Source organism: Mustela nivalis, assembly GCF_964662115.1.
Source record: "Mustela nivalis genome assembly, chromosome: 12".
NCBI lineage: Eukaryota > Metazoa > Chordata > Mammalia > Carnivora > Mustelidae > Mustela > Mustela nivalis.
Genome location: NC_139031.1, coordinates 4,093,856 through 4,119,181, shown reverse-complemented (window position 1 = coordinate 4,119,181; position 25,326 = coordinate 4,093,856). Strand labels below are relative to the sequence as shown.

At 46.8% G+C, this 25,326-nt stretch overlaps 1 protein-coding gene across 6 annotated transcripts in view; it reads left to right on the top strand.

Annotated features, from left to right (window-relative positions):
- Positions 1–25,326, top strand: part of LOC309845441 (uncharacterized protein) — a 304,001-nt gene that overhangs the window by 145,175 nt on the left and 133,500 nt on the right. For all 6 annotated transcript variants that reach the window (XR_014301294.1, XR_014301295.1, XR_014301296.1 and 3 more), the window contains one exon: positions 13,206–13,417. The gene's annotated coding sequence lies outside the window, so the exon portion shown is untranslated. The remainder of the gene's footprint in view (positions 1–13,205; positions 13,418–25,326) is intronic.

The window sequence follows — 25,326 nt, the reverse complement described above, 5'->3', positions numbered from 1 at the left end:
GGACAGGTAATTTTAAAAGGAAGAAAAAAGAAAAATTAAGGTCTTCAAAGATGAAATTTCTATAAAAATCAGAGGTTCCACAGCACTCTGCATCAACAAGAACTCACCCACCAAAGAAACTGGACAACACTTTAGACAAAGAGGACACCAGCTCCTAGAGTAGAAATATTCTAGAGCATCACACATGCAGATTAAATATTGTGAAACTGAACGTTTCTATAGGAAGTTCCCAGAATGATGTGAAAAATAAGAATCAATATGTCAGCTGTTGAAATTTCTAAAGATAATCATGATGCAAAAGGAAACTGTAAGTTGTGGTCCAAGTGAATTAAGTATATTCCTAAACAGACATTTATAATATGAAGAACCACCTTGAATCAGAAATTAAAAATTGGAAACAAAAGTAGAGGGAAAAACAAAACAAAACAAAAAACCCCAAACAAACAAAAACAAAAACAAAAAAAGAGAGAGAATTGAACTTGGTAAAGAATGAAGGAAAGAGATAAGACCATCTCAGAAGTGAGGATGACTACAGTGAAATGCAGTAAGGGCAACTGAAGAAAGGCAAGAAGGGAACCAACACACGAAGATAAGATAAAGGAAAAAGTAAAAAGTATCAAAGAGTACGAGGTCGAATGGGGAGATGAACAAAGAAGAAACAATGTACATATAATTGAAGCTGCTGATGTAGAAAATCAAACAGTCGAACAGAACTCCTATGTAAATTGTAACCCAGGAAAACTTCATGAACCTAAAAGACCTGAATTCATGTCATGAGGGGCCACTGAGTAGCTGGGAAAGTAAGAGGCACTGTAACTTCATGATGTACCCCAGTAAGTATTAGGCTTGAAAGAGAAATATTCTGAAATTTTCAGATTTAAAAAGATTAAATGATTTAGAGCCAAAGAATCTGTAATTAGAATTCTCAGAAACAACACAAAAAGCAAAGCAACAATGGGACAATTTCAAAAAACCCAGTGAAAAAGTGGAAACAACATTTGTTTTCAGTCCAGCTGTGAAGCCTCAGGACTATAGACCACCAATGAGCTGGGGAGTTGGGTGCCCGTGTCCCCTTCTAGAGGAATCAGAGAGGGCGACCTTCATCTGAACAGAAGAACACTAGGAAAACTCCAGGGAGAGGACAGTGATGTGTGCGGTGGTCTGTCTGAGTGTAGAGAAGGCTAGGACAAGGGTGGAGACAAAGCAGAAAGACTGGTACTCAATTGTTGCGCTTTATGAGGGACAGAAATAATGGGACTGGAACCCAAGAGGAAAAGGTAGAAGGAAAAAGGAAAGAAAAGTAAGTAAATGTATTGTCTCTTGGGACATAGACGGGAGAGGAAGGATGCCAGTAAGTGCTGATAGATCAGATAGTAAGAAATTAAATAAAGAGAGCAAACTAAGGGCACCAGAAAGAACACAGGAACAAAGGTAGGCACTGTAACAAAAATACAAATACCCCTAAATACAAAAGAATGAAGGTTTTAAAAATAAAGAGCAATGCATACATGTCATACTGAGAAAGGAATACGGCAAAATAACGTAAGACTCATAAAACATTATGACCAAGTTAATATTTGTTGTATCAATAATTAGCATTGAACCTAACTGAAAAGATGAGGATTCCTAGGTTGTTCCCTTGTGTGGAACATAACAATTACCTAACAAGAGACCACCTACAACTAAGTGATTCAGCAGGATGAAAATGGAGACCTGTGGAGGCAGACAAGGCTGGTGGGAGCAGTCAGAAAGACGAGGTTGCAGTCCTGCTATCACGGTACTGAGAATAATAGTGGCTAAAGATCTGATTCTCTAGAAGCATTAAATGTGACAGGCAAGGACATTTTCAGGTGTGAAAGCACAGTATGTGATGGAGATGTAACAAAATTGAGTATGTATGCAACAATGAGCCCAACTAGCAACTGCGGTCGTGCAACTGAATTCTGGGGCACGGAAGACCTGGACAGAAGCCCAGCAACACCCCCTCTCCATGCAGGACAGATCAGTAAGTTTATACAACCCACGCGCAAGGACAAGGGAAATCTTAGGGTTCGTATTGAATGAGATGTCCTGGTAGTAGAGAAAGCACCTTCTTCTCAAGTGGGTGTGGCCCATTCGCCCACTTAACTATATATTAGTAAACGTTAACAAACACCTGTGAGTCCCCAGAAGGGACATGTGACACATTTCTGTGATTACCTTATAATAAAACTCAAGATTATCAACAAAATCCAAAAGGAAAAAGGCACTTCCTCCCAGAACCATGTTATTAAACGACTCTTGGATGGAGGGGGAAATGCAGATTACCGTTGCAGAATTTGCAAACCCTGATGATAGAAACTACATACCAGAATCTGCATGACATATTTAAAGCAGTAATCAGAAGGAAATTCACAGTAGTAGGTCTTATCAATAAAAACGAAATTACCATATGGGTTCACTTATATGTGGAGCATAAGGATAGAATGAAGGACATTAGGAGAAGGAATGGAAAAATGAAGAAGGGAAAATCACAGGGGAAGATGAACCATGGAAGACTATAGACTCTGGGAAACAAACTGAGGGCTTCAGAGGGGAGGGGCATGGGGGGTAAGGTGAGCCTGGTAGTAGTATTGGGGGGGGGCACGGATTGCATGGAGCACTGGGTGTTACACGCAAACTATGAATCATGGAACACGACATCAAAAACTAATGGTATGATGACTAACATAACATAATAAAATAAAAAAAAATGAGTGAATGTAAATGAAGTATCAGTTTAAAAAACCAGGGAAATAAGCAGCAAAGTAAACCAAAAATGAGCCTGAGGAGGGGAGTGGTTAAGTTAAAAGCAGAGACTAATGTAGAACACTCTGTATCCAGTTGAAACCCTCTTGGCTTTGCAAAGCTAATAAATACACAAAGCACTCCCTCACTTGGCTGGAAAAAAGAAAGCAGAGAAGCACAAAACAAATGACAAAGGGAGCTAACAGTTGTAACATGAGGGGCATGAGGCCCCATGGGTTGGGCCGAGGGAAAGGTGGCTGCCATGCAGTTGTAGCTGATCCCGCGCAGTTCTGGTGGAGCTGGGCTGTGTCTACAGATCACCCCAGTGTGCGGCAAAGGGGCTCATCTTTTGGATCCCTGCACTAGCAAGTCACGGACCGGTCATGACTGTAGGCACAGCGGTTCCATGCGACTGAGGATGATTCCAGTCCTCAGCCCAGATCACCAGCGGCTGAGTCCAAACGCAGTGGTCCTGCAAAGGGCATCGTGGTGGACCAGCACGCCCTGTGTGATCATCTTTGTGTTTGGTCTTCACTCTCCAGTGCTCAAGCACATTGATTTTTGACATAGCTCCGTTCCTGATAAAATGACTCAATCCTGTGCTGCCTTCCAAAGGAGCTTATTGATGAGGAATATGTGTGAAAACATCCCAGGGTCTGAAATCCTAAAAGCCATGTATGTTAATTGTCGGTGCAGAAGAAATTACTCCAGTCTGGGGCTCCTGGGTGGTGCAGTCAGTCAAGCATCCGACTCTTGGTTTTGGCTCAGGTGGTGACCTCAGGGTTGTGAGATCGAGCCCCTGGTGGGGCTCTATGCTCAGCGTGGAGTCGGCTTGAGAGTCTCTCTTCTTCTCTCCCTCCTGCTCATACTCTGTCTCTCTCTCAAATAAATAAATTAATAAATCTTAAAAATAATTAAATTACTTTAATCTTAGCAGCTTTAACCACGAACAGGCTTGACCTGGCTGGGCAGCTCTGGGTCAGGCACTTACTAGGTTGTAGTCAGGCTGTTGCCAGGGCTGTGGTCATTCCAGCTGAGGCTGGAGGGTCAGCTTCCAGGCTCACTCCTGTGGCTGTGCGCAGGGGCACTTGCTTCCTTGGTGTGTGACCCTCTCCTACTAGGGCTTCTCCCACAGTGAGTGATCCCAGGGGGAAGAGAGAGACTCTTGGAGCAGCCTGTGAACCATGGTAGGATAGGAGTGTGAGTTTCTAGGGCTGCCAGGACAAAGGACCCCAAACGAGGTGGTTAAAGCAAGGGAAATGTATTTTCTCTCAGCTCCGGAGTCTGTAAGTGTGCGATCAAGGGGTCAGCACCATTGGTTCCCTCTGAGAGCCAGGAGGGAGAATCTGATCCACGCCCCTCCAAGAGCTTTGGAAGATGTTGATAGTCTTTGCCATTCCTTGGCTTGTAGATGTTTCCACCCCACATCTGCCTTCATCTTCCCATGGCCTCTCTGTGTGCATGTGTGTTTCCGTGTCCCCATGTCACCGTGCTCATGGGGAGAAGTCTGGCCCACCGTAATCATCATAAACATCTTTTTTGGAGGAACTTAATTCAATAAAACAGAGTGGAACCCTGTTGATCTTGGGGGGCTGGCAGGGAAAGGACATTCTTTCCTGAGGGCTGGGTGGGGGAACAGCTGGGTGGTGGAGTTCTCACGTGTTCCCTTGCATTTTTCTATACTTCCAAGATGTCTTGCCTACACAAGGATTAATAATTCCCTTGTCTGGGAATAGTTCCCCGAGCACCCTGGGAGGCATGATGCATTTCCTCTAGGCCCTGTGACTTTCGGCAGTGTTACCAAGATCGGCCAGGATTAGGAAGTCTACCGAGGTCGGTAAACTGTGGTTAAAGCTTCATTAAAATTGAGGACACGGAGCAGCTGCCGCCGCCCTACAGGAGAGCTGAGGGGAACGGACTGAGCTTCCAGGTCTTAAGAAATTTAGCTGGAGGCTTTATGAAGTTTTCTTCCACAGATAAAGTGAAGCCGACCAACCACTTCCATGTGAAATTGTGATAAACTGTTGAAATTCTAGGTTTAGGAAGCTAACCATACTTATCTGCTACGTTTTCACCTGAGAATTCCAAAGAAATGACCCACATTGCTGCAGCTGTCGCCACCATTGCTCTGCCGTGCCCGCTCTCACCCTCCATGGGCCAGTGTTTTACGCATTATACTGTTTGGATCTGCAGATGGTCTTCCTGGGCGGCAAGAGTGGACCAGCTGGACCCGAGTAAGGAGCGGAGGAGCATGGGTTGGTAAGTGGAGGATCTGAAGTTCGCAGCTGACATTCGCCTGCAGAGACTGTGAATCTCAGCTGAGATGTTCTGCCTGCGTTCCGGCAGGGCAGGGAGTCACCGCATGCCCTTGAGTAGGGGAAGGAAGTTTGTGAGGTCCGTAGAAGACATAATCGTGGTTGTCCTTCATCCTAAGCAGAATACGAGGAGGTGTGTTGTCCCATGCCTGCAGTCAGTCTGTGGGTTCATAGACAAGCAGTCCTGCATGGCTGATTTCTTTAAGTCGCAGGCTTAACATTTCCAATCTCTCTACGTTCTCTCTCATCAAAGGCCACGGTAATCTTAGAGACACCATCGATGACACAGTGTTTGTCTGCCGCTGGTTAGGCAAATGGCAAACCAGAGTGCCTGCTCAGGGAAATTAATGCTCTCATTTGTCACCAGCCCACACAGCAAAACCGCTAGTGCCCTTTCTTGCTGATTGACTAATGGCTTTGAGGAAGGGAACTGATAGGTAGAATGCTTCTGCTGGAAGGAGAAACTGATAAAGGGTTTGACTACCCAAATCTTTTCCATTTCAATGAGATGTTCTCTCTGCTCAAATTAAATGAGCTTGTCAAAATAAATAAGAAGGCATGGTCACTGTGGATGGTGGAAGCCAGGTGCTTAGTAGAGGAAATCAATCTGGGGGGATGGGGAGATTTCTCTCTGCGCTAGGCGGGCAAGTCTCTGGTCCCATTCACTTCTTATCTTTCATGCTTTCCATACAAATATCACCTTTTGAGGCCAACTTTGATGTCCTGTCTTGGAAGCCAGAGCTTCCTTTTTTGACCTTCTACCGTTTGCAGCCTGTGCCATGCAGTCTGGCACTGAGTTAACTTCTGAGCTCTTGTATAATTCTCCTGCTACACTTCTTGAGGCTGTCGATCATGTCTTACATGAGGCTGTACTCCCTGCCCAGAGCGCCACACCGAGGAGACTACAGGGATGCCCACAGAACTGCTAATTGGTTGAACCTGGCAGGTGGAGCGTTCATCTGATTTTTGCTGCTCAGCATCTGTTCCTGGCCTTCCTGGGACTAATCATACAGAATAATGCCCAAAATGGTTCCACCATTACCCACCATGTGCTTGGTGTGGGACTGACCATTCCTCAGTCAGTTAAGCTCATTCTGCTGGCGACAACGATTGGTTCAGGAGGGGCAGATGACCAAAGGCAACAACCAGAGTAAGCCTCGTAGACGTCTCTAGAATGTGAGTTAGGGTGACTTGCATGTCCTACCCTTGGAAACTACTAGGCATCATCCCATGACCAGGAGGTGAGCTGGCATTCCATGAAGGCAGAGTAGAGAGATGTTTGAGGCCTCCATTGAACCACTGGCTCAAGGCAAGCGTGTGCACTTCACAGTTTGAGTAACCGGTAAAATGATCTGTATGCTTCAAGCCAGTTTGATCTGTGCATTCGTTACAGTCACCGAATGGTGACCAAATGGATACAGGAGATCTGTGCGACTCCCAGCCGCGCCTCTTCATGTGACGCTCTACGCCTCCCCGAAGACCAGATGTCTTTGAAAGGAGCCCTATTTGAACAGTTTCTTTTCCTCATGATACCCATATCCACGTGACGTTTGGAAGGAGGATGTCCAACATTCCTGCACCCTGTAGGGAAAGCAGTGTATTCAGGAGCGGAAGTAGAAAGTGAACTTCCCCACTCCTGTACTTCTCTCCCTCCGTGGAGGGTTTCCTGGAACTTTTGAGGAAAACGGTGAAAGAGTAGCAGGTGGAGAAGGGATGACTCCAAACTTGTTTCCACATTTCCCAGGTTCTTCTGTTCACCACCCCGCCGCCCCGGGGCTTGGCTCTGCTGAGGGCATGCTCTCCTCCTCTTCTGGCTAAGCTCTCCAGTCTTTGCCTTCACATCCTTCTCACCGCCTCTAATCACACGTCACTTACCTGAGAACTGCTGACTTCGTCGACTGGGTGATTCTTTGTTGTAGGGCTTTCCTTACACTGCAGGCTCCCTGGCCTCCACTCATCAGACGCCGGCACCTCCCTCTTCTCTCCCCAAGGTGTGCCGACCAAAAGTGTTTGCAGACATTGCCACACATCCCCCAAGGGTCACAATCACTGTCCCCCGGACCCTGCTGAGAACCTCTGCTCCACGGGGAGAAGTTGGGGTACACTGGAAAAATGACTTACCTCCGATATTCCCTCTTTGGAAACTCTGACTTGTCCTTTTAGCAAGTGAATCCACTCGCTCAGGATCTCCATTCTGAAATGACAAAAGAATCAGGAGTAGGACCCAGTCCCCCTAGCCTTGTGCAGAACCTCTCACTTTCTGTGGGCAGCCAGCGAGCCAGTAGGCTATGGAAATTGTGTTGCCCCCTGCAGACGCTCATCATAAAGCAGGAAAACGTAAACCAGCAGTGCTGGTTCGAGTTTGTATTGTCTTAGGAAAAGAACAGTAGAGCGGACACTACTATTTGTCAAGCATCTGCGTGTACCAGCCCGTCACTGAATGCTGTTTCTCCAACCTAATCATCACAGCGGTGTTTCAAGGTCGGTGTTACTGCTCCATCATATCAAGATAGCTAACCTTCCTGAGCCTGACTCTTTGTCTTAGGAATCCAACTTGCATGTGCCAGATTCAGAGCTCACACAGTTTCCCCTACCGGACTGACTCCGTGGGGATGGGTATCTTCTCTATGCAGCAAAGGGCCTGAAGTCTAGGCCCGTGGGAGGGGAGTGCTGGGAGGCCAGGTGCAGACAGGTCCCTCCCACAGCAATAGTAACACTGCCAGGACGGTGGTAGCTTTGCCTTCTCCTGTCTCCTGTCCCCTGTCCTCTGCAGGAGACACTCATCCCTGATTAGCCAGACATTGTCAGTTGGGTCCCGGCCACCATTAAATATGCACAGAGATGGGCAACTTCAGTGCCCAGGGCTGAAAAAAAGAAAAAAGGAAGGCCAGATAATTCAATCATGTTGACCTACTGGTATAGATACAAGATGATTTAGAAAACAAAAATACCAACCTTTAGCTTTCTAGCTTTACAATGAGTCATAAATGGTCCCAAGTGGATATCTGAGCTACTCTCTGAACAAAACTGAATTATGTTAAGTATTTTGGAAAATGTAATGATTCAACTACAGGGACTCCGCATCCCTCAGAAGCCGTTGGCATCTTGCTTGTCTTCTAGATCTAATTTGCAGCTGGAACGCGATTGTGAGGGAAGAGTATCATTAACGCTTATCATCACATACCACGTGTGCGCAACGCCGCGCGTGGGCGGAATCCGCCGCACTCATGTGGGTGTTTTGTGGGGCTCGGTGATCCGCTCGGGGCTTTTCCTTCCAGCGCTGCAGCAGGTGCAGGAACGGGAGGCTCAGGTGTGGCCACTCTCGGGGAGAGGATCCGGACAGGGAAACAGCCTGGAGGCCGACGGCGGCACGCGTAAGCAAGCCTGATTTTGGAGTTCTTGGCACTGGCTTTGCCGTTTCTGAGGCCAAGTGTTTGTGGTGGCTGAAATCCCCGCCTCGGTCCTCCGGCTGCATGGTTGGAGCGAGTGGGAGCAGACTGTCCCAGCCCTGCAGCCGGAGGCGCCAGGAGAGGCCTGAGTGGAGTTTTTACAGGAGTGTGGTTGGTGAGGCCTGGAGCCCAGGCCAAGAAAGAGTTCTTTTTTTTTTTTTCATTTTCATTTATTTATTTTCAGCATAACAGTATTCATTATTTTTGCACCAGATCCAGTGCTCCGTGCAGTCCGTGCCCTCCCCAATACCCACCACCTGGTTCCCCGACCTCCCACCCCCCGCCCCTTCAAAACCCTCAGATTGTTTTTCAGAGTCCACAGTCTCTCATGGTTCACCTCCCCTTCCAATTTCCCCCAACTCCCTTCTCTCTAACTCCCCATGTCCTCCATGCTATTTGTTATGCTCCACAAATAAGTGAAACCATATGATAATTGACTCTCTCTGCTTGACTTTTTTCACTCAGCAGAATCTCTTCCAGTCCCGTCCATGTTGCTACAAAAGTTGGGTATTCGTCCTTTCTGATGGAGGCATCATACTCCATAGTGTATATGGACCACATCTTCCTTATCCATTCATCTGTTGAAGGGCATCTTGGTTCTTTCCACAGTTTGGCGACCGTGGCCGTTGCTGCTAGTTCTTGAGATGTCTTTTGTGCAGAAGGGGGGTTTTATGAAAGCATGGGAACGGGACCTGGGGGCAGAAAGAGCTGCTGCCCCGGGGGTGTGAGGGTGATTGATTGAGTACGTGGGGTCTGGGGGAGGTAGGGACCTGGGCACGTGTCCAAAAGGACCTTCATCTGCTGAAGAAGACTCTGGGACCCTGTCCAGCTGAGGCTGTTTCCCCTCCCGGAGAGCACTCACATTCAGACAGGTGGGGGCTCCCTGGAGGAAAGTCACACACATCCCACCTGGGCGTGAGGAGGGCAGGTTGTGGGGGCAGCTCGGACTTTGTCCTCCGAGTGCCTTCTGCTCCCGCATCAGCTGGAACCGGCTTGAGAGCGCAGTTTGGCTGCAGAACTGGGGGCGTCTGGCTAAGGGGACGTCAGGAAGGGTTTCTAGGGTGTGGGCCCGTGCCAGCTGGTGTTGGGGATAGGCTACGGGAGTGACACTTCGCTGGGGATGTTGTCGGAGGAAGCGGGAGTGAGTGAGTGGAAGCCTAAGAGATCGTACTCGGGAGAGAGAAGACTAGCCCCAGGCTGACCGTCTTCACTGGCTGGGAAGCTCCGCAAGTCCTAGCAGGTGTGTTGCAGGGGCGTTGGTCTGGCTTCAGACAGGCTAACGGAGTGCCCTGTTCTGTCTCCACGTCTCCGGCCGCTCGCACAGGGCCTGCCCGGTGGTGGTGATGCCGGTGCCCACACCACATCCACACCGCGGGGCATCAGCCGGCTCCTGGGGGCTGCTTTTCTCTTTGAACTTTCCTGTTCACACTGGGACACCACTGAGAGGGAGGATTCTGCTGGGACTATCGATGATAGAGGACTAAAGTGGGAGCGCCCTTGGGAAACCAGCAGGAGCCACGGTGGCCCGAATCCAGCCCGGTTCCCTACTGCTCTCACTTCCCTCCCGAGAGCCTTGACTGAGCTGGTGTTCCTCAGGCTGATCACCACCAGCTGAGCCGGCACACTTGTGCCTTCCTCAGTGGGCTCCTGGCGGGGCGGGGGCTGTGGGCGGGGAGGGTTCAGCTGGGGAGACGCAGCGAAGGCACCGCTCGCAGAGGAGGGGCTGGAGGGGTCGGTGTGGCCGGGCTGGTCACTTTACCACTGGGAGGAGCGGGGTTGCGGGACAGCCAGCCACCTCAGCTAGGGGGCTGCAGCTGCGGAGGGTGTCTGGCAGAGGCCAGAAAGGGAACGGACAGGATGGGGCAGAGGCTGGAGTGGGCGGGCGATCAGCCTCTCAGTCTAGAAGCTTCCGAGCTGCAGATGAGCTGTCTGTGCATCACCTGTATTCTTGCTTCGTTCCCCCAACCACCTTAGAGGCAGGTCTGCCGGGCCAGTCACACCCGTTTTACAGAGGAAGAGAGCGGGTCCGGGTCTCTGGGGCCGGACAGGAGCAGGGGCCTGGGACACGCTCCTGCTTCCAGCTCCGCCAACAACAGCAAGAGTGGACAGGACCGGGAGAGGGTGCTCCAGGCCAGGCTGTGTGCGGGACCAGGGACCTGCCATCCGGGGAGGGCGTAGGTGGTGGTGCAACCAGAGCCAAGCCAACAGCAGAGAAGGGGTTGGAGCCCAGGCCAAGAAAGAGTTCTCTCCAGGAGAGACTGGACAAAATGCAAATGATTTTGACATCCTGTCGGGGAGGAGGGCATCTGTTACCACCTCCTCCGGCTCTTCTTCCTCCCGCCCTGTGGGTTTGGAAGCTGGGGCCCGGAGGACAGCTCCTCCCAGAGCTCCGCTGGAGAGCAGAGAGAAGCACAGTGGGACAGACTTGGTCCACTGTGAACGACGTGGGGGAGTCGGGCTGGCTCCGACGGAGAACACAGACCTCCAGAAAGTGTCAGAGAACCTGGGATCAGAAGGATGTGTCCAGCGCACATGTGTGTGAGTGTGTGCGTGTGTCTGTGCAGACACACACGTGTGCAGTGTTGGCAGGACAGGGGAGCCAGCTCTGGAGAGTCGTTGGTATCGTAGACAGCCAGCCTGAGGCCAGGGAGTGTGCAGCAGGATCAGGGGTGGGTGGGGGGTGCTGGCTCTGCTCACTGGGAAGGAGAGACTGGACAGGATCTGATAGGAGGGTGACTTGTGTCCAGATTTGCCCTGGACAGATTTGTTCTGGGTAATTATTATAGCTTCTTCTTTTGTTCTCAGAAATGTCCCCAATAAATTATTTGCTCACCCTCTCTAATAGAGAATGGAAACCACTGTGGGCTCAGATACCTCAAGCCAGAGTGCTGAGCCGAGCCAACTCTGCCCGTCTTCTGTTCCTGGTCTGACCGTGACCTTTCACTCTTCTTCTGTCTCTGGGCCATTCCTGATTTCTGGCAGAGTGTCTTCTGTGTCTCTTTTCCAGACCACTGGAGGACACATAGCCCTGAGTTTATAGTAGATAGAAACTAGGTGCTGTCCCAGAGGCCAGGGGCTTGGTCCTTCCTGTGACTAATTGTTCATTACCCTTGTGCCTCCAAGACCCCACGTGCCTCCTCTCTCCGAGCGTGTGCGTGCCGTGACCTCCCCACGGGGAGAGCCCACTTGCACACTTTGGGACAACCGCGGAGGGAGTGGAGGTCACTATCCAGGGATTGCGTATTCACCGAGCGTGAGAGCACATTGCTGTTTTACATTCAGTATGCAGAGAGCTGTATGTCTTGACTAGCTTCAAGGAGGGCTTGGAAAACATCAAAATAGAACTCTGTCTGAAAATGTACTACGGCTCCGTCTCCAAAACCTCCACACCTTCCGTCTGAATATCTCCGCACCTCTCAGCAGAGCCTCTCTCCTCTCTCCCCTGCTCTGCATGGCCATGGCCAAGTGCGGGCTCCTGACCCCGCTTCACACACTGATAGCGAGGCCGTGACCCCTCGCCCACTCCAGGCTCTGGCCATTCACCCCACTCACGTCCCTCTGAACATTTGGTGACAGTCATTAGTAGCACTTCTGCAATAAGCGTTGGGTTTTAACCCCAGGGTCTCGCTTAGTGGTTGGGTAACCTCAGGTGAGAAATGTCTACTTTTTGAAACTTGGTTTCTTTGTGTGGGAGGAGCGCACCCAGGGGCCCTTGTTTGTGGGCGGTCCCCACGGAGCCAGGCTAAGGGGCTGCCGGGGTGGGGGTGGGGGTTGGTCCATGAGACACACAGTTGGAGGGGAGCACTGGGTACCCGAGTCTAAATGAAGCCTTGGCTTGTCCCAGCCCTACCCCCAGAGTCCATGTGTCGTCAGCCAAAGTTCATCATTAAAACCCATTACCAGGGCGTCTGGATTCCTGTGCTCTTCTGTGGCCCAGGTGGCAAGAGCCTGCCCCTGTGGGAGCCCACCCTGAACTTCTCTGCCTCCAGGATTCTTTCCTCCCGAGATTGCTTCGTGACTGAGGGAGAGTTCTCCAAATATATTCCCGAGAAAACAAAGCTCTGTACCTGGTCCCTTAGACTTTCCAGAAAGTTATTACTGGCTGTTTCTTGATGCTTTATTTTAGAGAATTCTCTGCCCACCGTGCAGGCCTGGCTCACCCTGCGGAGGTCAGTCGCAAGTGCCATAGAGTTCATCGTGGAGCCACTGACCTCTAGCAGGAGGCCTGTTAGCGAAGGGACATGTGTAACCACGGGCAGCAAGCGTCATAGTGTTCGATGTCTCACCGCAGACTGACTGATGCGGGAGGCCCCGGGCAGGGGTCCTCTAACTGTTTCCTTTGAAAAAGTCCAGGCATACCCTCTGTTTGATGGAACTCAATGTCCAGTGCCTACAAACTGAACTGCGGTCTTTACTGTCACTTTACACACGTTCAGTTTTTAAAAATTGGGTAAAGGCACGTCCCTTTTTAAATTGAAGAGAATAACCGTGTAAAATCCCCCATTTTCAGGCTAATCACTGGAAACAGGTTTCCTGTGCTTAGAAAAAGCACGGAAAGGACACATACCAACATGGAGATGGTCGTTTTATAATTTTTTTTTTCAATTTGTTTCCCCTTTTCCTCTCAACACTATGTCCCAAATAAATGTATCTGGTGTATTTAACTTTTTCTCAGGTTCCGTTGTCTGCTTTCTGGGTCCGCACTGCTCGCCCCCGTTCAGCGGCCTGCACGTTCTGTTGGCCTCGCACGGTTCTGCCGCCCCGGCTAACTGCATGCCCCGAGTTTCTGGCTCCTCACGTCACTGCCGGTGTCTTGAGCGGCTGCACAGGTGTTAACTCCTCTCCAGGTGGCTTTTGACCAGTTGGAAACAGAAGACGTCGGGACAGGTTAGATTTGTTCTCCTTCCCCTCCTGCCCTGAGGAGTGCGACCCCCGCACGGCCTGTCCCAGAAGCATGACATCTCGGGTCACTTCAGGGCTCAGGAGACAATGCCCAGGGAAGTAACATCTCACCTGACACCCTTCCCGTTCTTGCCGCCTCTGATCCTGGAGCAAGAGGTGACCACGAGGTGGCAGGGTCACACACGCCTTTCTGTGGGCGATGCTTTGGGAGGTTTGTGTGTGGGGAAGTCCCTTAGGGCGTGAGACCTTCCCAAGCTACATTGGGGCCACCAGCCGGAAGCTGGGGGGAGGCTAGGGGGAGGGGGTCCCATGTTCAGGGGTGTGGCTCGGCAGCTTAGTGGGGAGTCTCCGGGTCTGTGCCTCCAAAGAGCAGCAGCTGCTTGGGGTCTTGATTGGCCTGGGGTTTGTCTCGTCTGTGGCTAGCAGACTCTGGGCGCAGTGCTGTGGGGTGTACAATGCAGACAGGCTCTCTGTGGCTGAAAATATGCTTATTTGGTTTATGTTTAAAACAGCTGGAAATGTAAAATTTTGAGTTTAGTTGCTGGTAGACTTTTCAGTAAGCCACGTGCGGCCCACCGTACGGCCATCTTTGCCAAGTAACATCGCTTCCCATGGCTTCCCATCCTTTGCCATCTGCGGGGGGTTTGAGGGACTTTGGGGCTGATCTGGTGCATGATGTGGCCACCAGGTGGCAGAAGCACACACAGCTTTAATCTCTCTGCTTTGATCCGGTCACCCATACATAAAGCTTCAAGTTCCAAAGAGGGGAGACTTGGGGTGACTGCAGATTGTGCTGTATCGGGCCATCGCGGAGCTCCTCTAACCTCGGAGGGTCAGGCAGACACTGGGCTCTGGTCAGGGACCCCCACTTCAGTCTGTGGCTTGAGACAAGTCCTACTCACGCTCCACCTCTGCGAGAGGCATCATTGAGGCTCTCCTGTGGGGTCCAGGTGGGCAGCGGAGCCCAGGATTTCTTTCTGGTTCATTGTCACCATCCACAAAACGTAAGTATGGCACTGTTTAACGTTTTTGAAATGAAAATATATAGTATCTTTTTTATTTTGATTAGGAAAAAGGCTTTTTACTTATTTTTATTTTTTTAAAGATTTTATTTTATTTATTTGTCAGAGAGAGAGAGAGAGTGAGAGCTCAAGCAGGGGGAGTGACAGGCAGAGGGAGAAGCAGACTCCCTGCTGAGCAGGGAGCCTGATGTGGGTCTTGATCCCAGGACCTTGATCCCAGGACCTGAGCCGAAGGCAGATGCGTAACTGACTGAGCTACCCAGGCGTCCGGGGAAAAGGTTTTTTAAACAAAAACCAGAAATGATCAACATAAAAGAATGATACACCTAATTGTTTTAGAGTTAATAATTTTTAAAAGATTTATTTGAGGGAGAGTGTGTACATGAGGGTGCACGTGTGGGCATGTGGGGGGAGAGGAAGAGGGAGGAGAGAGAGACTCAAGCAGGCTCCCCACTGAGAGCTGAGCCTGATGGAGGGCTTGAACCCATGACCGTAAGATCATGACCTGGGTCGACACCAGGATCTGGAAGCTTCACTGACTGAGCCCCCCAGGTGCCCTAAAAGTTAAGAATTTCTACCCATCAAAAGACAGTGTAAGTATCTTTAAAAATCGCAAACTGAGAGAAGATATTTAGGACACACATAATGATTCAAGTATTAATATCAAAATATATTTAAAATTTCTGCAGGACAATAAAAAGATAAAGTAGAAAAATGGGCAAAAGATGGGGACAATTTACAGTAAAGGGAAAAAGAAGTGGCCAATAAACATGTGCAGACCTAGTCCATTACGTTATTGATCAGACTGGCAAAATTCAGGAACCTGATCATATGACATGGCAGGAAGGATGTGAGCCAAGAACTTGTCTGACTCAACTGCTGGTGGAACATTATCTGACACGATTGCTTTAGTTTAACAACATTCATGTTTTTTTGTAATTTGAATATCTACATATCCTGTGATTGATCAGAAGTGATTCTCTTCTTAGATCTATACTCAAGAAAAATGCTTTGACATGTGTGCCTGGAGAAAATATTTACAGCGGCACTATTCTTAATACGAAAAAACTGGAAGCAATCCAAATTCCCATTGAATTTCCAGTGAAAAAGAATAGATTATAGGTGGGCCTTATAGATTATAGGTGAAACCTCTGAATTTTCTTTAGAGAGAATTCATACAGCAAGGGATGGTTTTAGAATGAGGATCTGTGCTGGGTGTGGATGCAGATTCCCATGTGTTGGAGGGAGGCACGAGCTGTCAGCTGTCAACGCCTCAAAACGCTCTCAGTAAAATGTGTTGAACCAGAAGAGTGAAGCTTATTAAATTTCCTGCACTCAGAGCTTCATCTTGACAGTCTCGTATGGTCTCAGAAGGACATCGTCGAGGGAGGATTTTCATAGGATTTGAGTACCCAGGCTGGCCGACTTTAAAGTGGGCCTGTGTGATGGTTAATTTTGTGTGTGAACTCAACTGGCCAGGGGGGATCCAAATTAAACACTGTTGCTATGTGTGTCTGTGAGAGTGTTTCCAGGAGAGATTAACATGGGGGGGGGCAGAGGGAGAGGAAGGGAGAATCTCAGAGTCCCCACTGAGCACGGAGCGCAGTGCAGATGCCGGGCTCCAGGCGGGGGCTCAGTCTCACGACCCCAAGCTCAGGACCCTGAGCTCATGACCTGAACGGAAATCAAGAGTTGCTCATGTAACCGTCCAACCGACTGAGCCACCCAGGCAGCCTGAGGTGAACATTTGAAATAGTGAACTCAGTGAAGTAGATTGCCCCCTCGTCCATCTGTTTCACTGAGGGCCTGGATATAAAAAGAGGTAGGGGAAGGAGGAATTCGTCCCTTTTTTACTGGCCTCGTAGATTGAGCTGGGGCACCTTCCCTCCTCTTTTCCAGCCCTTGGACTGAAATTTATACCATGAGCGCCGCTGATACTTTGGTCTTTGGATTGGGGCTAAACTATACCACCAGCTCTCCTGAGTCTCCAGGGCATAGACAGCAGACAGGGGACTTCTCAGCCTGCATAATCATGTGAGCCAGTTCCTCATAATAAATATCTTCTCTGTCTGTCCATCTGTTTATCTGTCTGCTGTCGCCATCTCTTCGTCACTTCCTCTGGGTCTGTTTCCCTGGAGAACCCTAGCTAAGACAGCCCACCCTACAGGGTACTGACTGGTAATGGGGCAAGTTTATATCATAATAACTTCAGACTGGTGGGCACAGAGAGCCGAAGGTCTCGAAGAGAGTGTTAATGGGCAAACTGTAAGTCCTGAGAAGTTAAGTTTTTATGGTTGGTTTGCAGAGCTGTGTTCCTGGAGCAGTGATTCCTCGGAGCAAACGTCTGATAGATTTTCGCTTGATGCTAACATATTGTTCAGCAGGAATGAGAAAGTATGTTTCTTCCAAATGTTTAGCCCAGAAAGAGTAAAACATGTTTATTCTCAGAATTGTCTGGCACAGCAATAAAGTATGTTGGTTTCAGTTATTTCTCTTCCCCATTTGATAGTTTTTAAGCCTAGCTGGAGGATAAACCACAGTCTTCTGGGGACACGATCAATCCTGGTCTGTACCACTGTTTCCTGTGTCATGGGTACAGCTAGAGTATCTCATAGGAGGCATTCCAACCTTTGTAGATGTCCAAGGTGCTTGTGCGTTTCATTAGAAGATCGCTCATTGGATCCTTTGATTGGATAGTAGCTGTGTAGCAGCCCTAAAAACTGGAGACCACACACCTGAGCCCTGCAGTGCAAACACTGTGAGAAGGACTGTGGTCAGAGTGTGTAGTCCACATCAAAGCCAAATTAAACCATATAACCAAGTTAAACGAAAAGAAGATCTCATCCCTAGTCTGAAGAGCTACATGAGAATATTCCCTCAATTAGTTCATTTTATGATTATTTTTCTTTTCCAGAACTTTTGGTCATATTAAAAAATCCAAGAGAAGGGTACCTAGGTGGCTCAGTCAGTTAAGTGTCCAACGCTTGGTTTTGGCTCAGGCCATGATCTCAGAGTCCTGGGATCGAGCCCTGGGTTGGGTACTACACTCAGCATGGAGAGTGATTGTACTTCTCTGCTTCATCCCCCACCCCCCAGTCTCTCTCTTGCCCTGTCAAAGGAATAAATAAAAAATCTTTTAGAAAAATCCAAGAGAGATCTGTAGGTATGTAAGCAAAATATTCTTTTCATCAGTAAGTACAAGTTCTACCTTGAGAGGCCAGTCACATCTAAACAGCTCTATTTTGAACCACTACCCATGCACTTTCATAAACTCCTCTTGAGTCAAGACTATCCTGAAGACATAAATCAGTGTACAGAGAAAACAGAGTCCTATACAATTTATGGGTCACAGCCAATAGATTTTTGTGCTACAAATCCCAAACCAGTCATTAGGGACAATCTAATGATATATTCCAGCCAAAACATAACTGGGGATAGGCTACCATCTCAGAGCTTGATAAAATTTGAAACCACTCATCAAGTGTGGTTCTAAGCTAGGTGGTGGACATTTTAGAATATAGATCAAGCAAAATAGATTTCAAGCAGAAAAGCACAGGTTTGAGCCTAAGGAGGGCACCTCTGCTTTCTCATAAGGTCTGTAAAAGTGAGATAGCTTCGGAATATACAGCAACTGTTCCTGCTTTTTTACTGACTTTCTTTTTGTAAAAGTTCTATTATATAAGGCAACTCCTATGAAAAGCGCTTGAATGCTGTTTCTGGGGAGACAGAAAATTCCCCTTTTATGTAGAATATTACAGAGGATTTTAGATTTCTGTCTGGCTGTCCTGTTGTGTTGCTTGCAATCTTAAAAATACTTAGTCGTTGAGTCCAATTACCAAGAGATCCGACTGCCTTATTAAAAGAAAGTGCTACCAAAGGAAGATGGTAGCACAGAAAGAAAAGTGAATATAAACCAAATGGCTCATTTTCTTATATATTTTGGCTACATCATTAATAAATTATATTTCTGTATTTGACTCATACCAAAGAGTGATTAAGGATGCAAAATTATGTATTACTGATAAGGATCTTATAGGCACCAGAGTTAACGGACAAAAAGTGTCAGTTAATAATCCCCAGAACCTTACTGTATGTAAAGACTAAATAAAATAATAAAAGCATTCAGATTAAAGTTTGAGAATCTGTGGCTCCAGTTTTCTGAATCTTGTTCTGTGTCTCTTGGGTTGAGTCTGCCGACTGCAGGCAGATGTCTACTCAATCCAAAAGTCTTTGAGAGAAACTATTTTCTTCCGGTGGTTATGCACTTTTAGAGAATTTCAAATAGTCTTAATCTTGAGGTCTGTATACAGATTTTCAATGATTGGAAAATGTTGCATGTCTTTTTTTTTTTTTTTCAAGGGTGGGGGAGGCGAGTATATATTCAAGGATCAAACCTTTGAGATTTTCCTGCTGTGCTACTTAACAGTATCTGCTAAGATCATGTCCATAAGGTTTTGAAGGTCATTTCTCTCAGATGTCTCTTAAGAAAATCAATTTTCCAGGTTTTACATTATGCAGGTCTTGTTTAGGAGGATACTGAGCAAAGGCTGTGCATGTGCATGGATGATAAGACTGGATTTATTATGGGAGTCTTTTGCAGTAATTGTCCAAGTTTGCTTCCTAGAGAGAACAGTCTAGAATCAGAGATAAAATTACTACAGGAATGGGTGGACCTGCTACTAACTCATTCAGAAGTGGCATTGGGCCCCAGAAAGAGTTGTCTACATTGTCACTGAAGTCAAAGGTAACACCTAGGTGGTAGAAGTTCATGTGTCTCTGAAAACGATGCAAACATTAGCCTAAGAATACACCTGTTATTTCTATATTTTCTTAAGATTGAAGGCAATGTGTAAGTGGTATGGCTTTGCAAAACTTTTCTAGGGAGGGGGGCACACCTTTTAATGTGATTTCATTAGCAATAGGTTGGAATTCCCCAAACTGAAAACAAAGGATCAAATAAAGTTTCTACTATTGCAAGAGCTATATCTCTTTGGCAAGAAGAAGCATCAGACTATCCCAAGAATAAGCAAACGATGACCAGGAAATGTCCAAAACCCGCTGTGGAAGGTGGCTGAGTGCAAGGCACGCACACACGTCCAGAGAGAGCCTGGGGCTTGGGCTCTTATCCCTGTCCCACTCTCTGGAGATTTGCCAGGATAAGGCTGGTGATAAGTGAGGTGAGGACCGATGGGTAGCCAACAGTCTTGGTTGAATACAGTGGCCAATTTGGCTGTGATTTCATATAATTCAAGCCAGTTACTTAACAAATAAACAAGATCAAATAGCGATGATAAGCATTAGAGAGGGAGGAAAGGACAATACTCCAGAGTTATCTAAAATGTCCAATTATCAACAAAAAACAATTGGACCTACAAAGAAAAAGGAATGTATGACTCATACGCAGGAGGAAAAACATACAAACAAACCAGGCAATAGAAACTACCTGTGAGAGGAACCAGATGTCGCATTTCACAGATCAAGGTTTTAAAATAGCCATTATAGACACGTTCAAAGACTAAGGGAAATCCTGCTTGAAGAGGTGCAGAAAGATATGACGACAAGGTCTAATCAAACGGAGACTGTCAATAGACAGAGATCATACGAGAGAACCAAACAGAACTTTGAGAATTGAAAATAAAAGAACTGAAATGAAGAAGTCACTAAGATGTGCTCAACAGTGGGTTTGAATTGGCAGAATTCCCAAAATCGAACATAGCTGGACAGTGATTATATAATCTGAAAGAAAGAGAAAACGAAAAAGAGCCTCAGGAAAATGAGGAACATATTTACGTGCACCAACGTATGCATCATGGGAGTACCTAGAGAAGGGCAGCAAGAACGTGGAGCAGAAAAATATTCAGAGAAAGAATAGCTGAAAACTTCCCAAATTCAATGAAAAACGTAAATCTGTATATCCAAGAAGTTTAACAAACTCCAAGTAGGAAAAAAAACCAAAAAAACCCCCAAAAAACTATGTATCTCAACATATCATAATCAACTATCAAAAGCCAAATAAAAAGAAAATTTTGAAAATGAGAAAAATGGTTATATACACACACACGCTTGCACACACACACATGGGAAGTCCAGTAAGATTAACCACTAAGAAAGTCAAACGATATAGTGAGAAATCATTGAGGAATTAAAACGTTACACTGGAAGGTACTCACTATATGCAAAAGAAATCAGTGAAAGAAGAGCATAGGAACACAAACAAAAGATAAGAGATATGTAAAAAAATAAAATGAGAAATGTTAATCCATCTGTATCAATAATACTATTAAATGTGAATAGATTCAACAATCCAATCAAAAGAAAGATCATCATACCGGATATACAAACAAGATTCAACTATATCCTGTCTACGGGAGACATGCTTTTAATTTTATTTTTATTTTTTAATTTTTAAAAGATTTAATTTATTTATTTGACAGAGACACGACAAAAGAGAGAGTGCAAGCAGAGGGAGCAGCAGGCAGAGGCAGAGGGAGAAGCAGGCCCCAGCCAGCAGAGAGCCTGATGCGGGCCTCAATCCCAGGACCCTGGGATCATGACCTGAGCTGAAGGCAGACACTTAACACACTGAGCCACCCAGTCGTCCCGAGACACACTTTTAAAAAAAGTTTTATTAAGTCATCTCTATACCCCATGTGGAGCTTGAACTCATGACCCTGAGATCAAGAATCATATGCTGTTCTGACTGAGCCAGGCAGGTGCCCCAAGAGCCACACTTTTTGACTCAAAAAGTAAAGGATGAAATAAAGATAAATCATGTAAACGCAATGAAAAGAAACCTAGAGTGGCTATACTTGTATCAGATAATTAGACTTTAAAATGTGTTACTAGCGATGAGAGATGTTTAGTAATGATGAGTGGGTGACGGGCGTGAAGGAGGCACATGACGGAATGAGCAGGGGCGGCATCCAACTGATGAATCACTGAGCTCTGCCTCCGAAACTAATCCACTCTATGTTAGTTCATTGACTTTAAGTAAAAAAGAAGATACAACAATTATAAACACATATACATGTAACAACAGAGACCCAAAATATAAAGAGCAAAAACTGACAGAATCGAAGGGGAAAATAGTTCAACAGGAATAGCTTGAGACTTCAATACCCAGTTTTCAATTAAGGATAGAACAATTTGGCAGGAGATGAAAAAAGAAAAAAAAGGCTTGAACAACGTTATAAACCAGTAAGACCTGGCATCGATCTATAAAATACTTGACCAAGCAATTTAAAATAGATATTCCTCTCAAGAGCACATGAAATGTTCTTGTTCCTATGCAGGATGTACCATAGAAACTGAAAGCCAGGGGCGCCTGAGTGGCTCAGTCAGCTGGGCGTCTGCCTTTGGCTTAGGCCATGGTCCCAGGGTCCTGGGATCGAGCCCCACGTTGGGCTCCCTGCTTGGCTGGAGCCTGCTTCTCCCTCTGCCTCTGCCCTTCCCCTGCTGGTGCTCTCTCACGTTCTCTCTGTGTCAAACAAACAAATAAAATCTTAAAGAAAGAAAGAAGAAACTGAAAGCCGTAGTCCCTAAAGAACCAATGAGTCAAGAAAGACATCACAAGGATGTTAGAAAATACTTTTAAGCGAATGAAAAAGTTGTAAATTCCTGTGTCAAAAAAATAAAAAATCTCTCAGATTAATCATCTAAGTTTCTAACTTAAGGCACTCGAGGGAAGGAAATCGTAACAATTACAGTGGACATTAATAGAATAGAGAAAAATGGAGAACATTCACTAAAGCAATTTTGATTTTTTGAAAAGACCAAAATCAACGGATCTTCAGTCAAATGAGAAAAGAAGAGAGATGATTCAAATTTGTAAAACCAGATTTTTTTAAATGACAGGGGAATAATATGAACAATTAATCATATGCTGATGAGTTAGCTGACTTAGATGAAATAGAAGAGATCCTGGAAAGACACAAAGTGCCCAAACGAGCTGCTCAGAAGAATTAAAAAATCTGAAAAGACTTATGACAAGTGAAAACGAATTATTAATGAAAAACTTTCCACCAAGAAAAGCCCAATCCCAGAATTCTACAAGACACTTGCAAAATTAATGCCAATTCTTTACAAGCTCTTCCAAAGGATAGAAGAGGAAGGAACACTCCCCAACTCATTGTTCAGGGCCAGGATTACCCCGATGTGAAAACCAGACAAAGGTAACACAAGGAAGGAAAGCTACAGACCAGCACTTCTTCCGAATATAGACCAGTGTAAGTGACCCAAAGGACCTGTCAGAGTTTCTCTGTAAGACTCACCAGACTTGGTGAGTGTAGACCAGGGTAAGTGACCCAAACACCTGTCAGAGTTTCTCTGTAAGACTCACCAGCCTTGGTGAGTGTAGACCAGTGTAAGTGACCCAAACACCTGTCAGAGTTTCTCTGTAAGACTCACCAGCCTTGGTGAGTGTAGACCAGTGTAAGTGACCCAACACCTGTCAGAGTTTCTCTGTAAGACTCACCAGCCTTGGTGAGTGTAGACCAGTGTAAGTGACCCAACACCTGTCAGAGTTTCTCTGTAAGACTCACCAGCCTTGGTGAGTGTAGACCAGTGTAAGTGACCCAAAGCACCTGTCAGAGTTTCTCTGTAACTCACCAGCCTTGGAGCCAGCCGCAGTCATGCCGATTTTCTTCCCGGTGACTTTCCTCTTATGGACTCAAGACAAAGCAACAACAGAGAGAAAACGGAGGGGCAGAACAAGAAGACCCGTGTCTACCAAAGGTAAGAGTTTTCAGATTGGATCAGATGAGGAAAGAATCCCGAAAAAGAGCTACTCCTCCCCGGGGAGATGAAGCACACTTGGCATTTGGGAGCTTGACCGAGAGAAGTCAGAGCCCAGACCCCTGTGTGTGCAGCTTTGGGAGCCTCAGAGTAGAGATTGTTCGGAAGAGAGATTGTAGAACTGTTGCAGCACGAAGGTCTTGGTTGGATGGTGGCAAAATCTCCAGGATTATCTACTGTCAGTTTCCGAAAAAGACCACCATAGTATGTGTTGAATAAGCAAAATGCAATTTATTAGACTTACTGGAATGAGGGAGAACACTATTTTTTCTTTTTAAGATTTTACTTATTTATTTATCAGAGAGAGCATAGCAGGGGGAGCAACAAGTGGAAGGAGAAACAGGCTGCCTGCTGAGCAAGGAGCCGGATGTGGGACTTGATCCCAGGACCTTGAGATCACGACCTGAATTGAAGGCAGGCATTTAACTGACTGAACCACCCAGGCGCAAGTGGGTCTAATAAGAGAGAAGCCGGGGTAGGGAGGGAGTCTGCGTGAGTGATTTAAGAAGGACCTTACCAGGAGGGCAACTCTTTGGTTTAGACAGCGTCTCTGATAGCTTTGGGATGGCAGGCATGGTAAGATGAATTCCAGAAGTCAATATTGACTAGCAAGTTAGTTGGTTTTAACTTGTTAGTTTTTAATAAGTAAGCTATCTAGTTGGTTCAGTGTCTTAAACTATTTTTCAAAACCATACTTGCTTCTGGAAGAAGAGTGGTTTTACCTCATTCAAGTAATGCTTATCATAGAATGGAAACAGGCCTTTACCCAGAAGTGTTTCGATGGTAATCATTCTCTGAGAATGGTAACCGTGTTTAACAAATCAGTTGAGAGAAGATGAGCTTCTACGTTGTGGAAAGAAAGAAGACCCAAATGAGAACCAACAGCGCTTGCTACAGCAAAGGTCAACCATCGTTACGCCTTTGCTTGAGACTCAGGTGGGCAGGAGAGAAAGTTTTATAGTAAAAAAAGAAGAAGTTATGCTGTCAGGGGAGGTTGTCGGCCCAGGAAAGCTGGAGGTTGGCTAACTAGAAACATGACATTTTATTTCATTAGTTTGGGGGCACACTGGGGTTTCTGTGATGGCCTAGAGTTGGAAACTGGACAAAAGACAGAGAAGTTGGCAGTTCCTGACCAATCCCTGCCATCTGGCCGGGTGACTGCTGAGGCTGTGGGTTGGCTTCTCCGCCTGGCGGAGGGTCAGAGTCTGACGTCATAAGTGGTCTGGCCACTGTCTCTTTGTGTCTTCAGTTTTACAACATGGACAGGAAAGTATACCGGCCTCAGCGCTAATTGCAAATGGCCCCAAAACATAAAGGTGTGATGAAAACCATAATTATCAAACTAGAAGTGGCCTGAGAGCGCTGAAGCTCTGAGAACAATCACGGTGTTTCATGAGTCTAACTGAGAGAAGGTAACTTCAGAGCCAAATTTCTTTTTAAAAAGTCCTTGGAATTTTTTTCCCATGAAAGAGAGAAGCAGGTGAGCGCGTGCGTTTAATTATGAATGAGTGGCGGCTGATTATTTTCACGTGGTGTTAGGCTGGCCAGCTGCAAATACAGATCCCTTTGGAGTCCCAGAAGGAAGTCTCACCCCCGGGGGTGAGGCCAGCGTAGGTCCGCAGCCTCGCACAGGTGTTTACTGACGACCCAGGGAGCCAAGGTGAGGATTTCTCCCTGATACCAGTGTCCGTAACCGTAGCCCGCCGTGTTACTGCACCACTTCCCCTCTTTGGCTTACTCTTCCTAACAGGCAGTTGGGCCCTTGATTCACCAAGTAGGTTCTCAGAGGGTTAGCAAGCCTGGCCTTCCACTCTTGCGAAAATATCTGAAAAGGCCAGACTCCTTTTCTGGAATATAGAAACGTGAGGAACAGCGCGAGATTTCTAACCAGTCTCCAGCTCACTTAGAAAGAAACGAAATCTTTCTTCAAAGCTTGTTTGGGTTTGTGAGATTTTGTTCAGTCTGAACGTGCTACAATAGGCCTGGCTCATCCGTGATCATTAGAAAAATACCGACGTCGCATCTCTGCATCCGGAGTCGCCTGGGCCCCCTGGGATGGTCTGGGCATCCTCACTCCGT